Source organism: Ranitomeya imitator, chromosome 2 (assembly GCF_032444005.1).
Source record: "Ranitomeya imitator isolate aRanImi1 chromosome 2, aRanImi1.pri, whole genome shotgun sequence".
NCBI classification, from domain to species: domain Eukaryota; kingdom Metazoa; phylum Chordata; class Amphibia; order Anura; family Dendrobatidae; genus Ranitomeya; species Ranitomeya imitator.
Window position 1 is genome coordinate 268,578,593 of NC_091283.1, and position 16,583 is coordinate 268,595,175.

A 16,583-nucleotide genomic window follows, 5' to 3' on the forward strand; every position below is an offset into this window, starting at 1 on the left:
TTAGATGCAGTGTATGTAGAGCCTCTATCTGTGTAGTAGATGCAGTGTATCCAGAGCCTCTATCTGTGTAGTAGATGTAGTGTATCCAGAGCCTCTATCTGTGTAGTAGATGCAGTGTATCTAGAGCCTCTATCTGTGTAGTAGATGCAGTGTATCCAGAGCCTCTATCTGTGTAGTAGATGCAGTGTATCTAGAGCCTCTATCTGTGTAGTAGATGCAGTATATCTAGAGCCTCTATCTGTGTAGTAGATTCAGTGTATCCAGAGCTTCTATCTGTGTAGTAGATGCAGTGTATCTAGAGCCTCTATCTGTATAGGAGATGCAGTGTATCTAGAGCCTCTATCTGTGTGGGAGATGCAGTGTATACAGAGCCTCTATCTGTGTAGGAGATACAGTGTATCCAGAGCCTCTATCTGTGTAGGAGATACAGTGTATCCAGAGCCTCTATCTGTGTAGTAGATACAGTGTACCTAGAGCCTCTATCTGTGTAGTAGATGCAGTGTATCCAGAGCCTCTGTGTAGTAGATGCAGTGTATCCAGAGCTTCTATCTGTGTAGTAGATGCAGTGTATCCAGAGCCTCTATCTGTGTAGTAGATGCAGTATATCTAGAGCCTCTATCTGTGTAGTAGATGCAGTGTATCCAGAGCCACTATCTGTGTAGTAGATGCAGTGTATCCAGAGCCTCTATCTGTGTAGTAGATGCAGTGTATCCAGAGCCTCTGTGTAGTAGATGCAGTGTATCCAGAGCTTCTATCTGTGTAGTAGATACAGTGTATCCAGTGCCTCTATCTGTGTAGTAGATGCAGTATATCTAGAGCCTCTATCTGTGTAGTAGATGCAGTGTATCCAGAGCCTCTATCTGTGTAGTAGATGCAGTGTATCTAGAGGCTCTATCTGTGTAGTAGATGCAGTGTATCTAGAGTCTCTATCTGTGCAGTAGATGCAGTGTATCCAGAGCCTCTGTGTAGTAGATGCAGTGTATCCAGAGCTTCTATCTGTGTAGTAGATACAGTGTATCCAGTGCCTCTATCTGTGTAGTAGATGCTGTGTATCCAGAGCCTCTATCTGTGTAGTAGATGCAGTGTATCCAGAGCCTCTATCTGTGTAGCAGATGCAGTGTATCCAGAGCCTCTATCTGTGTAGTAGATGCAGTGTATCCAGAGCCTCTGTGTAGTAGATGCAGTGTATCTAGAGCCTCTATCTGTGTAGTAGATGCAGTGTATCTAGAGGCTCTATCTGTGTAGTAGATACAGTGTATCTAGAGCATCTATCTGTGTAGTAGATGCAGTGTATCCATAGTCTCTATCTGTGTAGTAGATGCAGCGTATCCAGAGCCTCTATCTGTGTAGTAGATGCAGTGTATCCAGAGCCTCTATCTGTGTAGTAGATGCAGTGTATCTAGAGCCTCTATCTGTTTAGTAGATGCAGTGTATCCAGAGCCTCTATCTGTGTAGTAGATGCAGTGTATCCAGAGCTATCTGTGTAGTAGATGCAGTGTATCCATTGCCTCTATCTGTGTAGTAGATGTAGTATATCTAGAGCCTCTATCTGTGTAGTAGATGCAGTGTATCCAGAGCCTCTATCTGTGTAGTATATGCAGTGTATCCAGAGCCTCTATCTGTGTAGTAGATGCCGTGTATCCAGAGCCTCTATCTGTGTAGTAGATGCAGTGTATCCAGAGCCTCTATCTGTTCTGTGTAGTAGATGCAGTGTATCCAGAGCCTCTATCTGTGTAGTAGATGCAGTGTATCTAGAGCCTCTATCTGTGTAGTAGATGCAGTGAATCCAGAGCCTCTATCTGTGTAGTAGATGCAGTGTATCCATAGTCTCTATCTGTGTAGTAGATGCAGTGTATCCAGAGCCTCTATCTGTGTAGTAGATGCAGTGTATCCAGAGCCTCTATCTGTGTAGTAGATGCAGTGTATCCAGTGCCTCTATCTGTGTAGTAGATGGAGTGTATCCATAGTCTCTATCTGTGTAGGAGATACAGTGTATCCAGAGCCTCTATCTGTGTAGTAGATGCAGTGTATCCAGAGCCTCTATCTGTGTAGTAGATGCAGTGTATCCAGAGCCTCTATCTGTGTAGGAGATACAGTGTATCCAGAGCATCTATCTGTGTAGTAGATGCAGTGTATCTAGAGCCTCTATCTGTGTAGTAGATGCAGTGTATCCATAGTCTCTATCTGTGTAGGAGATACAGTGTATCCAGAGCCTCTATCTGTGTAGTAGATGCAGTGTATCCAGAGCCTCTATCTGTGTAGTAGATGCAGTGTATCCAGAGCCTCTATCTGTGTAGTAGATGCAGTGTATCCATAGTCTCTATCTGTGTAGGAGATACAGTGTATCCAGAGCCTCTATCTGTGTAGTAGATGCAGTGTATCCAGAGCCTCTATCTGTGTAGTAGATGCAGTGTATCCAGAGCCTCTGTGTAGTAGATGCAGTGTATCCAGAGCATCTATCTGTGTAGTAGATGCAGTGTATCCAGAGCCTCTATCTGTGTGGTAGATGCAGTGTATCTAGAGCCTCTATCTGTGTAGTAGATGCAGTGAATCCAGAGCCTCTATCTGTGTAGTAGATGCAGTGTATCCATAGTCTCTATCTGTGTAGTAGATGCAGTGTATCCAGAGCCTCTATCTGTGTAGTAGATGCAGTGTATCCAGAGCATCTATCTGTGCAGTAGATGCAGTGTATCCAGTGCCTCTATCTGTGTAGTAGATGCAGTGTATCCATAGTCTCTATCTGTGTAGAAGATACAGTGTATCCAGAGCCTCTATCTGTGTAGTAGATGCAGTGTATCCAGAGCCTCTATCTGTGTAGTAGATGCAGTGTATCCAGAGCCTCTATCTGTGTAGGAGATACAGTGTATCCAGAGCCTCTATCTGTGTAGTAGATGCAGTGTATCCAGAGCCTCTATCTGTGTAGTAGATGCAGTGTATCCAGAGCCTCTATCTGTTCTGTGTAGTAGATGCAGTGTATCCAGAGCCTCTATCTGTGTAGTAGATGCAGTGTATCTAGAGCCTCTATCTGTGTAGTAGATGCAGTGAATCCAGAGCCTCTATCTGTGTAGTAGATGCAGTGTATCCATAGTCTCTATCTGTGTAGTAGATGCAGTGTATCCAGAGCCTCTATCTGTGTAGTAGATGCAGTGTATCCAGAGCCTCTATCTGTGTAGTAGATGCAGTGTATCCAGTGCCTCTATCTGTGTAGTAGATGCAGTGTATCCAGAGTCTCTATCTGTGTAGGAGATACAGTGTATCCAGAGCCTCTATCTGTGTAGTAGATGCAGTGTATCCAGAGCCTCTATCTGTGTAGTAGATGCAGTGTATCCAGAGCCTCTATCTGTGTAGGAGATACAGTGTATCCAGAGCATCTATCTGTGTAGTAGATGCAGTGTATCTAGAGCCTCTATCTGTGTAGTAGATGCAGTGTATCCAGAGCCTCTATCTGTGTAGTAGATGCAGTGTATCCAGAGCCTCTATCTGTGTAGGAGATACAGTGTATCCAGAGCATCTATCTGTGTAGTAGATGCAGTGTATCTAGAGCCTCTATCTGTGTAGGAGATACAGTGTATCCAGAGCCTCTATCTGTGTAGTAGATGCAGTGTATCCAGAGCCTCTATCTGTGTAGTAGATGCAGTGTATCCAGAGCCTCTATCTGTGTAGTAGATGCAGTGTATCCATAGTCTCTATCTGTGTAGGAGATACAGTGTATCCAGAGCCTCTATCTGTGTAGTAGATGCAGTGTATCCAGAGCCTCTATCTGTGTAGTAGATGCAGTGTATCCAGAGCCTCTATCTGTGTAGTAGATGCAGTGTATCCAGAGCATCTATCTGTGTAGTAGATGCAGTGTATCCAGAGCCTCTATCTGTGTAGTAGATGCAGTGTATCTAGAGCCTCTATCTGTGTAGTAGATGCAGTGAATCCAGAGCCTCTATCTGTGTAGTAGATGCAGTGTATCCATAGTCTCTATCTGTGTAGTAGATGCAGTGTATCCAGAGCCTCTATCTGTGTAGTAGATGCAGTGTATCCAGAGCCTCTATCTGTGTAGTAGATGCAGTGTATCCAGTGCCTCTATCTGTGTAGTAGATGCAGTGTATCCATAGTCTCTATCTGTGTAGGAGATACAGTGTATCCAGAGCCTCTATCTGTGTAGTAGATGCAGTGTATCCAGAGCCTCTATCTGTGTAGTAGATGCAGTGTATCCAGAGCCTCTATCTGTGTAGGAGATACAGTGTATCCAGAGCATCTATCTGTGTAGTAGATGCAGTGTATCTAGAGCCTCTATCTGTGTAGTAGATACAGTGTATCCAGAGCCTCTATCTGTGTAGTAGATGCAGTGTATCTAGAGCCTCTATCTGTGTAGAAGATACAGTGTATCTAGAGCCTCTATCTGTGTAGTAGATGCAGTGTATCCAGAGCCTCTATCTGTGTAGTAGATGCAGTGTATCCAGAGCCTCTATCTGTGTAGGAGATACAGTGTATCCAGAGCCTCTATCTGTGTAGTAGATGCAGTGTATCCAGAGCCTCTATCTGTGTAGGAGATACAGTGTATCCAGAGCCTCTATCTGTGTAGTAGATGCAGTGTATCCAGAGCCTCTATCTGTGTAGTAGATGCAGTGTATCCATAGTCTCTATCTGTGTAGGAGATACAGTGTATCCAGAGCCTCTATCTGTGTAGTAGATACAGTGTATCCAGAGCCTCTATCTGTGTAGTAGATGCAGTGTATCTAGAGCCTCTATCTGTGTAGAAGATACAGTGTATCTAGAGCCTCTATCTGTGTAGTAGATGCAGTGTATCTAGAGCCTCTATCTGTGTAGTAGATGTAGTGTATCCAGAGCCTCTATCTGTGTAGGAGATACAGTGTATCCAGAGCCTCTATCTGTGTAGTAGATGCAGTGTATCCAGAGCCTCTATCTGTGTAGTAGATGCAGTGTATCCATAGTCTCTATCTGTGTAGGAGATACAGTGTATCCAGAGCCTCTATCTGTGTAGTACATGCAGTGTATCCAGAGCCTCTATCTGTGTAGTAGATGCAGTGTATCCATAGTCTCTATCTGTGTAGGAGATACAGTGTATCCAGAGCCTCTATCTGTGTAGTAGATGCAGTGTATCCAGAGCCTCTATCTGTGTAGTAGATGCAGTGTATCCAGAGCCTCTATTTGTGTAGTAGACGCAGTGTATCCAGAGCATCTATCTGTGTAGTAGATGCAGTGTATCCATAGTCTCTATCTGTGTAGGAGATACAGTGTATCTAGAGCCTCTATCTGTGTAGTAGATGCAGTGTATCCATAGTCTCTATCTGTGTAGGAGATACAGTGTATCTAGAGCCTCTATCTGTGTAGGAGATACAGTGTATCCAGAGCCTCTATCTGTGTAGTAGATGCAGTGTATCCATAGTCTCTATCTGTGTAGGAGATACAGTGTATCCAGAGCCTCTATCTGTGTAGTAGATGCAGTGTATCCAGAGCCTCTATCTGTGTAGTAGATGCAGTGTATCCAGAGCCTCTATCTGTGTAGTAGATGCAGTGTATCCAGAGCCTCTATCTGTGTAGTAGATGCAGTGTATCCAGAGCCTCTATCTGTGTAGTAGATGCAGTGTATCCAGAGCCTCTATCTGTGTAGGAGATACAGTGTATCCAGAGCATCTATCTGTGTAGTAGATGCAGTGTATCCAGAGCCTCTATCTGTGTAGTAGATACGGTGTATCTAGAGCCTCTATCTGTGTAGTAGATGCAGTGTATCCAGAGCCTCTATCTGTGTAGTAGATGCAGTGTATCCAGAGCCTCTATCTGTGTAGTAGATGCAGTGTATCCAGAGCCTCTATCTGTGTAGGAGATACAGTGTATCCAGAGCATCTATCTGTGTAGTAGATGCAGTGTATCCAGAGCCTCTATCTGTGTAGTAGATACGGTGTATCTAGAGCCTCTATCTGTGTAGGAGATACAGTGTATCCAGAGCCTCTATCTGTGTAGTAGATGCAGTGTATCCAGAGCCTCTATCTGTGTAGTAGATGCAGTGTATCCAGAGCCTCTATCTGTGTAGTAGATGCAGTGTATCCAGAGCATCTATCTGTGTAGTAGATGCAGTGTATCCATAGTCTCTATCTGTGTAGGAGATACAGTGCATCCAGAGCCTCTATCTGTGTAGTAGATGCAGTGTATCCAGAGCCTCTATCTGTGTAGTAGATGCAGTGTATCCAGAGCCTCTATCTGTGTAGTAGATGCAGTGTATCCAGATCATCTATCTGTGTAGTAGATGCAGTGTATCCATAGTCTCTATCTGTGTAGGAGATACAGTGTATCCAGAGCCTCTATCTGTGTAGTAGATGCAGTGTATCCATAGTCTCTATCTGTGTAGTAGATACAGTGTATTCAGAACCTCTATCTGTGTAGGAGATACAGTGTATCCAGAGTCTCTATCTGTGTAGGAGATACAGTGTATCTAGAGCCTCTATCTGTGTAGGAGATACAGTGTATCCATAGTCTCTATCTGTGTAGTAGATGCAGTGTATCCAGAGCCTCTATCTGTGTAGTAGATGCAGTGTATCCAGAGCCTCTATCTGTGTAGTAGATGCAGTGTATCCAGAGCCTCTATCTGTGTAGTAGATGCAGTGTATCCAGAGCCTCTATCTGTGTAGTAGATGCAGTGTATCCATAGTCTCTATCTGTGTAGGAGATACAGTGTATCCAGAGCCTCTATCTGTGTAGTAGATGCAGTGTATCCAGAGCCTCTATCTGTGTAGTAGATGCAGTGTATCCAGTGCCTCTATATGTGTAGTAGATGCAGTGTATCCATAGTCTCTATCTGTGTAGGAGATGCAGTGTATCCAGAGCCTCTATCTGTGTAGTAGATGCAGTGTATCCATAGCCTCTATCTGTGTAGGAGATACAGTGTATCCAGAGCCTCTATCTGTGTAGTAGATGCAGTGTATCCAGAGCCTCTATCTGTGTAGTAGATGCAGTGTATCCATAGTCTCTATCTGTGTAGGAGATGCAGTGTATCTAGAGCCTCTATCTGTGTAGTAGATGTAGTGTATCCAGAGCCTCTATCTGTGTAGTAGATGCAGTGTATCCAGAGCCTCTATCTGTGTAGGAGATACAGTGTATCCAGAGCATCTATCTGTGTAGTAGATGCAGTGTATCCAGAGCCTCTATCTGTGTAGTAGATGCAGTGTATCCAAAGTCTCTATCTGTGTAGTAGATACGGTGTATCTAGAGCCTCAGTGTATCCCAGCATCTCTCCCGCTGACTACATACCTGGGATGGACACAGGATGGATACAGGGCACTCACTGGTGCTGCTGGTACTTTTATAAGAGGGAGCATTGTGATATCATCAGGACAATCCCCCCATTCTTAAAAAGGATCATCTGATCCCTCGTTATATTTAGAAATGATTTTTTCGTGGCCGATCTGAAGTTATCCCCTAAAAATAATCCCACAAGGTGAACCTGATGGGAACGCGGCGATTGTGCCCTTTCCAGCCCATCCTCAGAATCCTTGTGTAGCCGCCGGCCATAGTCCACATAGTTGTGAAACCAGATCCAGGACAATGTAAGACACAAGGCTCTGTGTCTAAGCCCCAAGACTGGGCGATGGTACACCAGCGGCTCAGATATGTCTCCGGAGACTGGAGATTCCACATCACATCCCATCCCGAGGCTGCGGCTGCTGCGGCACCTCTGCAAGTGTGAGCAACTAACTCGTCTGATAATCAGTAGAATCCAGTGATGAAACATATGGTGAAGAGGGAAAACTACAATTAATTATAGCAAGGGAGATAGAAACTAATTAAAACAACCTTTGAAGCAGAGATCTCCTGCAGTGGCCAGTTAGTTAAACAGAAAATATATTTTCTGGGAACTGTATACCAAAATGGACATTTGTTTACGCAGAAGTATTTATTCCAATGAACAAGCATCCTGGGTTCAAAGGATTTTGTGGAGAATGTTCCAGCCTTTGTGTCTCCATTGTCCAGATATGAATATTGGGACTTTGGATCGATCAAATAGAAAGCAGAATTTGAGTTTGGATTCCTTGTCAATATTTGGAAAATATAGTTCGCTGTGGTTCTGCCCATTTTTCCAATAAGTTCTGAGCCATTCCCGTGACATCAGGTTTAGTAATTCTCTTTGATTATCCCTTTTATTATATGTATCGTATTGTTTGTTCCCATTTTGTTTCATTCTGTCTATTTTTATAAACACTGCCTATCTTTATAGGTTAAATATATAAAATATAATATCTATGTTCCTCTTGTTCTATAAACCGCACCCTGAAACCATACACTGCCTGTAACGGCATCCAATCATTTTGTATAAACGATTGGTGTTGGCAGCTAGTAGATACTTTTGTTATTGAGGAGTTGGCAGTGATCGTACTGGGGGTGAATATATATATATATATATATATATATATATATATATAATTTTTGTTGGAATCGGAGGTGTATACATGATACACTCACTGTGGGTTCCCCAATAAACGGATAGGATTAGATACACAGCTCAGCAGTCAGTATCACACAGGAGAGGATTAGATACACAGCTCAGCAGTCAGTATCACACAGGATAGGATTAGATACACAGCCAGCAATCAGTATCGCACAGGATAGGATTAGATACACAGCTCACCAATCAGTATCACACAGGATAGGATTAGAACCATGGCTCAGCAGTCAGTATCACACAGGCCAGGATTAGATACACGGCCCAGCAATCAATATTACACAGGATAAGATTAGATACACGGCTCAGCAGACAATATCTCACAGGATAAGATTAGATACACAGCTCAGAAGACAGTTTCACACAGGATAGGATTAGATACACGGCTCAACAGTCAGTATCAAACAGGATAGGATTAGATACACAGTTCAGCAGACAGTATCACACAGGTTTGGATTAGATACACAGCTCAGCAGTCAGTATCACACAGGATAAGATTAGATACACAACTCAGCAGTCAGTATCACACAGGATAGGATTAGATACATGGCTCACCAAACAGTATCACACAGGAGAGGATTAGATACACGGCTCAGCAGTCAGTATCACATATGACAGACTGAGATGCACTTCTTAGCACCCTGTGGATACATAGGGACATGTATCTGGCGGCCTCGGTTCTGGTTATTACTGATGTCGCACTGTACAGGGAGGTGACAGGGTGAGGAGGAAGCGAGGGTGGCCCCGGGTGTAGGGCACGGACCTCTGCCCTCGTACTGATAGGCGCCTGTAACCATATCCGCTGAGAAGCGCTCACGTTACAGCGGCGGTCGGGCGCAGCGTGGAGGTGACGGGTGGCAGCTCCATTAGCACCCAATTAAACACACCCAGGTGCAGACTGATTACAGCTCTGAAGCTCAGACATCTGGGAGAATAATCATCTGTTCTTAGAAGTTGTAGATGAGGAGAAAGACAGAGACAGATCAGGTGCAAGAAGCGTCTGTGCGGAGTGCAAGTATAAGGCTACTTTCACACTGGCGTTTTTTTAATACACGGCAATGCATCGTTTAGGGGAAAAAAAGCATCCTGCAAAGTTGTTTGCAGGATGCGTTTTTGCCCCATAGAGTTACATTACCGACGCATTGCGACGTATTGACACACGTCGCAACTGTCTTGAGACGGTTGCGCCGTGTTGTGGGGGACCGCCGGGAGGAAAAAACGTTAAATGTAACGTTTTTTGCAGCCGACGGACCGCTTTTTCCGACCGCGCATGCGCGGCCGGAACTCCGCCCCCACCTCCCCGCACCTCACAATGGGGCAGCGGATGCGCCGGAGAAATGCATCCGCTGCACCCGTTGTGCGGCACAACAAACGCTAGTGTCGGAATCTCGGCCCGACGCAATGCGACGGGCCGAATCCGACGCTAGTGTGAAAGTAGCCTAAGGAAAGGCCTGAATGTGGCTGTAGCTGGGGCCCAGGAGCTCTGGGGCCACATCCACCTCCAGAGCAGGTGGAATTGTGTATTATGGTGAGATGGTAGACTGCAAAGGGGCCACTTATGTCGGTGCTCGCTCCTCTCGGTGTTTGCTCCCTTCTGTCCATGTCCGCTTTCTGTCTCTGTCTGCTCCTGTCTGTGCAGCTTTCTGTCGGTGCACTCAGCAAACAGTATCACACAGGATAGGATTAGATACACAGCTCAGCAGATAGTATCACACAGGATAGGATTAGATACACAACTCAGCAGACAATATCACACAGGATAGGATTAGATACATGGCTCAGCAGACAGTATCACACAGGAGAGGATTAGATACACAGCTCAGCAGACAGTATCACACAGTACAGGATTAGATACATGGCTCAGCAGACAATATCACACAGGACAGGATTAGATACAATAAGGCAGCACACTGTAGCGCTGAAACATGCAAATATGAAACACGAAAATTGAACTGCATTACTGCACTAGAAATATGAAAAATGAGAGCGTTTAGCGCATAAAAATGGCCAATTTTATGTGTACCTGGTAGCCGCTTTACGGCATCTCTCTTATACCAGGTCCTACACTTGCCTTACCTCGCTGAGAATAATTGTCTCCATCTGAATGGGTACCTGTGAAACCTCTTCCTAGACCAAAATTCTCTCTCTCTGTGGAGGGGTATTGGACCTGCTGTAATTAAAACACTTGTGGCTAGGAGGCGGAGTGCACGATCAGAAGGCTAGAGAATACATTTCAAAAACCTGACCGGCACATCCAAACATAGACTCAGTGTGAACAGGTGCTGAACCTAGAGTCACCAACTCGTATATAGTTAAGTAAATAAGGCAGCACACTGTAGCGCTGAAACATGCAAATATGAAACACGAAAATTGAACAGCATTACTGCACTAGAAATATGAAAAACGAGAGCGTTTAGTGCATAAAAATGGCCAATTTTATGTGTACCTGGTAGCCCCTTTACGGCATCTCTCTTATACCAGGTCCTACACTTGCCTTACCTCGCTGAGAATAAACGTCTCCATCTGAATGGGTACATGTGAAACCTCTTCCTAGACCAAAATTCTCTCTCTCTATGGAGGGGTATTGGACCTGCTGTAATTAAAATACCTTTGGCTAGGAGGCGGAGTGCACGATCAGAAGGCTAGAGAATACATTTCAAAAACCTGACCGGCACATCCAAACATAGACTCAGTGTGAACAGGTGCTGAACCTAGAGTCACCAACTCGTATATAGTTAAGTAAATAAGGCAGCACACTGTAGCTCTGAAACATGCAAATATGAAACACGAAAATTGAACAGCATTACTGCACTAGAAATATGAAAAATGAGAGCGTTTAGCGCATAAAAATGGCCAATTTTATGTGTACCTGGTAGCCCCTTTACGGCATCTCTCTTATACCAGGTCCTACACTTGCCTTACCTCGCTGAGAATAAACGTCTCCATCTGAATGGGTACATGTGAAACCTCTTCCTAGACCAAAATTCTCTCTCTCTATGGAGGGGTATTGGACCTGCTGTAATTAAAATACCTGTGGCTAGGAGGCGGAGTGCACGATCAGAAGGCTAGAGAATACATTTCAAAAACCTGACCGGCACATCCAAACATAGACTCAGTGTGAACAGGTGCTGAACCTAGAGTCGCCAACTCGTATATAGTTAAGTAAATAAGGCAGCACACTGTAGCGCTGAAACATGCAAATATGAAACACGAAAATTGAACAGCATTACTGCACTAGAAATATGAAAAATGAGAGCGTTTAGTGCATAAAAATGGCCAATTTTATGTGTACCTGGTAGCCCCTTTACGGCATCTCTCTTATACCAGGTCCTACACTTGCCTTACCTCGCTGAGAATAAACGTCTCCATCTGAATGGGTACATGTGAAACCTCTTCCTAGACCAAAATTCTCTCTCTCTGTGGAGGGGTATTGGACCTGCTGTAATTAAAATACCTGTGGCTAGGTGGCGGAGTGCACGATCAGAAGGCTAGAGAATACATTTCAAAAACCTGACCGGCACATCCAAACATAGACTCAGTGTGAACAGGTGCTGAACCTAGAGTCGCCAACTCGTATATAGTTAAGTAAATAAGGCAGCACACTGACGATCAGGTTTTTGAAATGTATTCTCTAGCCTTCTGATCGTGCACTCCGCCTCCTAGCCTACAGGTGTTTTAATTACAGCAGGTCCAATACCCCTCCACAGAGAGAGAGAATTTTGGTCTAGGAAGAGGTTTCACATGTACCCATTCAGATGGAGACGTTTATTCTCAGCGAGGTAAGGCAAGTGTAGGACCTGGTATAAGAGAGATGCCGTAAAGGGGCTACCAGGTACACATAAAATTGGCCATTTTTATGCGCTAAACGCTCTCATTTTTCATATTTCTAGTGCAGTAATGCAGTTCAATTTTCGTGTTTCATATTTGCATGTTTCAGCTCTACAGTGTGCTGCCTTATTTACTTAACTATATACGAGTTGGCGACTCTAGGTTCAGCACCTGTTCACACTGAGTCTATGTTTGGATGTGCCGGTCAGGTTTTTGAAATGAAAAGGATTAGATACAAGGCTCAGCAGTCAGTGTGGTGCCCCAGGGTCCTGGTCATCACAGTAGCATTGCTTTCCCAAGGGGAGAGTGATGTTGCGTTTGGAAGCGATGAAGGATATCTTTTTTCAGGTAATCACAATGCACACAACATGTTCACACTCCAGGCCACAAGGGGGAGCTTTTGATCCTAATTCTAGGTGACTCCCCTATATATTGTGGTTTGGAGGGAAAGAGAGGTCAGATTGTCAGAGAGACAGAAGAGAGCAGACTGACATAGAGTGTCAGAAGGTCTGAAGGGGCCGTGTAGTCTGAAGTACTACAGCCCCTGGAGAAAGGGACATACAGAAGGAAAGAATATCGTTCAGTGAGCGTGCAGGAGAGCGAAGCACAGAAGAGGGAGACCAGGTGCGAATAGGCTGCCTCCCTCTGAGGCGCAGATAACCGGTTGCAGGACCACCGAGGTTGTAAGGGACTCTACGACTTACAGCAGAGACCGGCAGGACAGCTGAACTGCAAGTTACCTGTCCGCCACACACACCTGAGACACAGTAACACATAGAGCCCGGGGCGTGCTAGAGTCCCTGTAAAAAGGCTCGAGTTACTTGTCATGTAGGTATTGTCCTATCCTATATGGGGGACAGAGAGAACTGTGAAGACCTTATCTGAAGCCATAGGCAGTAAGGGACTACAACACCACCAAGCTAGAGGAAGGCTTTTAACTCCACCTGGTAAAGGGGACTCTGGATTCGCTTCCAAGCTGGCCGGACCCTGCTTGCCCTGTGATCTGGTGCCCTGGACTGTGGCTGCCTGAAGGCTTCAGTAAACCAGGTAAAACCTGTGTCCTCACGCTTTACTGCGACATTCACCATCTTCCATCTACACACTGGGAGCCCTGGGGATATGTGGCACTCGAAGGGCCTTTGTCGTCACAGTAGCATTGCTTTCCTCATGAGAAGAGTGATGTTACGTTTGGAGGCAAGAAGGGATAACTGTCACCAGGTAAACACAAGCATGCAACACATTCACACTCCAGGCCACCAGGGGGAGCTTTTGATCCTATTTACTAGGTAACTCCCCATATATATGGTAGTTTTGGAGGGAAAGGTCAGAACAGTTCTTGCCCGGAAACAGACTGGAGCAGTCTGAGGCAGAGGAGGGTTTACGGAGCTGTGTAGCCACAGTTCTGCAGCTCCTGGAAAGAGACTTACAGAAAGCCGAATATATTGCAGTTAGCGTGTAGGAGAGCGAAGCACAGGAGAGGATTCCAGTGGGAGACCCGCCACGAGCAGGCTGGCTCCTTCTGAGGCGCAGAGACCGGTAGCCGGAACACAGAGGTTGTAAGGGCCTCTACTACTTACATCAGAGACCGGCAGGACAGCTGAACTTCAAGTTACCTGTCCGCCTTAATACCCAGGAGACACGGTGAAACCTTTAGAGCCCGGGGCATGCTAAAGTCCCTATAAACAGACTCAAGTCACCAGTCATACGACAGTAAGGGACTACAACACCGCAGCGCTAGAGGAAGGCTTTGATTTCCACCTGGAAAAGGGGACTCCTAACTTGCCTCCAAGCCGGCTGGACCTTGCCTGCCCTGTGATCTGGTGCCCTGAACTGTAGCTGCCTGAAGTCTTCAGTAAACAAGGTAAAGAGACTGCAAACCTGTGTCCTCGTTCCTTACTGCGCCATTCACCATCTTCCATCTACACACCGGGAGCCCTGGGGATATACTTCACCTGTGGGAAGTTATACCATCTAGCTGCCATAACTTCAACCCAGAGGACCCCTTAAAGCAGCGTCAGTACCCACTGACCGAATACCACAGGTGGCGTCACAAACATAAACTTTATTCCCTTTAAAGACCTTTCCCTTTTGCATGGACGCCCAGGGCCACGGACTAGATCGCCACCATGACATCCCCCTGTGAACACCACCGGACCCGGTACCGAGTACCCCACGGCCCTGGCAGGGCGACTCAGATACACTTCACCTGTGGGAAGTTACACCATCTAGCTGCAATAACATTACCCCAGAGGACCCCTTTAAGCAGCGTTGGTCCCCACTGACCGAATACCACAAGTGGCGTCACGAACATAAACTTTTTTCAATACCCCTTTTATATGGGCGCCCAGGGCCATGGACCGGGTCGCCACCATGACATTCCCCTGTGAACACCGTACCCGGTACTGGGTACCCCACGACCCTGGCGGGCGATTCATCTGTATCACACAGGATAGGATTAGATACAAGGCTCAGCAGTCAGTATCATACAGGATAGGATTAGATACACGGCTCAGCAGTCAGTATCATACAGGAGAGGATTAGATACACGGCTCAGCAGTATCACACAGTAGAGGATTAGATACACGGCTCAGCAGTCAGTATCACACTGGAGAGGATTAGATACACGGCTCAGCAGTCAGTATCACACAAGATAGGATTAGATACACGACTCAGCAGTAATGATCATACAGGATAGGATTAGATACAAGGCTCAGCAGTCAGTATCACTCAGGATAGGATTAGATGCATGGCTCAGCAAACAGTATCACACAGCATATGATTAGATACACAGCTCAGCAATCAGTATCACACAGGAGAAGATTAGATACACGGGTCAGCAGACAGTATCACACAGGATAGGATTAGATACAAGGTTCAGCAGTCAGCATCACACAGGATAGGATTAGATACACGTCTCAGAAGCCAGTATCACACTAGATAGGATTAGATACACGGATCAGCAGTCAGTATCACACAAGATAGGATTAGATACACAGCTCAGCAAACAGTACCACACAGGATAGGATTAGATACACAGCTCAGCAGTCAGTATCACACAGGATAGGATTAGATACACAGCTCAGCAAACAGTACCACACAGGATAGGATTAGATACACAGCTCAGCAGACAGTATCACACAGGATAGGATTAGATACACAGCTCAGCAGTCAGTATCACACAGGATAGGATTAGATACATGGCTCAGCAGTCAGTACCACACAGGATATGATTAGATACACGGATCAGCATTCAGTATCACACAGGAGAAGATTAGCTACACGTCTCAGCAGACAGTATCACACAGGAGAGGATTAGATACACGGTGCATCCAGTACCACACAGGAGAGGATTAGATACACCGCTCAGCAGACAGTATCACACAGTATAGGATTAGATACACGGCTCAGCAGTCAGTATCTCACAGGAGAGGATTAGATACACCGCTCAGCAGACAGTATCACACAGGATAGGATTAGATACAAGGTTCAGCAGTCAGCATCACACAGGATAGGATTAGATACACGTCTCAGAAGCCAGTATCACACTAGATAGGATTAGATACACGGATCAGCTGTCAGTATCACACAAGATAGGATTAGATACACAGCTCAGCAAACAGTACCACACAGGATAGGATTAGATACACAGCTCAGCAGTCAGTATCACACAGGATAGGATTAGATATATGGCTCAGCAGTCAGTACCACACAGGATATGACTAGATACACGGATCAGCAATCAGTATCACACAGGAGAAGATTAGCTACACGTCTCAGCAGACAGTATCACACAGGAGAGGATTAGATACACGGTGCATCCAGTACCACACAGGAGAGGATTAGATACACGGCTCAGCAGTCAGTATCTCTCAGGAGAGGATTAGATACACCGCTCAGCAGACAGTATCACACAGGATAGGATTAGATACACGGCTCAGCAGTCAGTATCTCTCAGGAGAGGATTAGATACACCGCTCAGCAGACAGTATCACACAGGATAGGATTAGATACACGGCTCAGCAGTCAGTATCACACAGGATAGGATTAGATACACAGCTCAGCAGTCAGTATCACACAGGATAGGATTAGATACACTGCTCAGCAGTCAGTATCACACAGGATAGGATTAGATACACGGCTCAGCAGTCAGTATCACACAGGATAGGATTAGATACACGGCTCAGCAGTCAGTATCTCACAGGATAGGATTAGATACACAGCGCAGCAGACAGTTTCACACAGGGTAGGATTAGATACATGGCTCAGCAGTCAGTATTACACAGGAGAGTATTAGATACACAGCTCAGCA

General features: G+C 45.4%; 1 protein-coding gene across 1 annotated transcript in view; it reads right to left on the bottom strand.

Annotated features, from left to right (window-relative positions):
• LOC138666390 (uncharacterized) overlaps nt 1-7,275 on the bottom strand; it is a 129,326-nt gene extending 122,051 nt beyond the window's left edge. The window contains exon 1 of the mRNA XM_069754618.1: nt 7,258-7,275. The gene's annotated coding sequence lies outside the window, so the exon portion shown is untranslated. The remainder of the gene's footprint in view (nt 1-7,257) is intronic.
• Nucleotides 7,276-16,583: the final 9,308 nt, after the last annotated feature.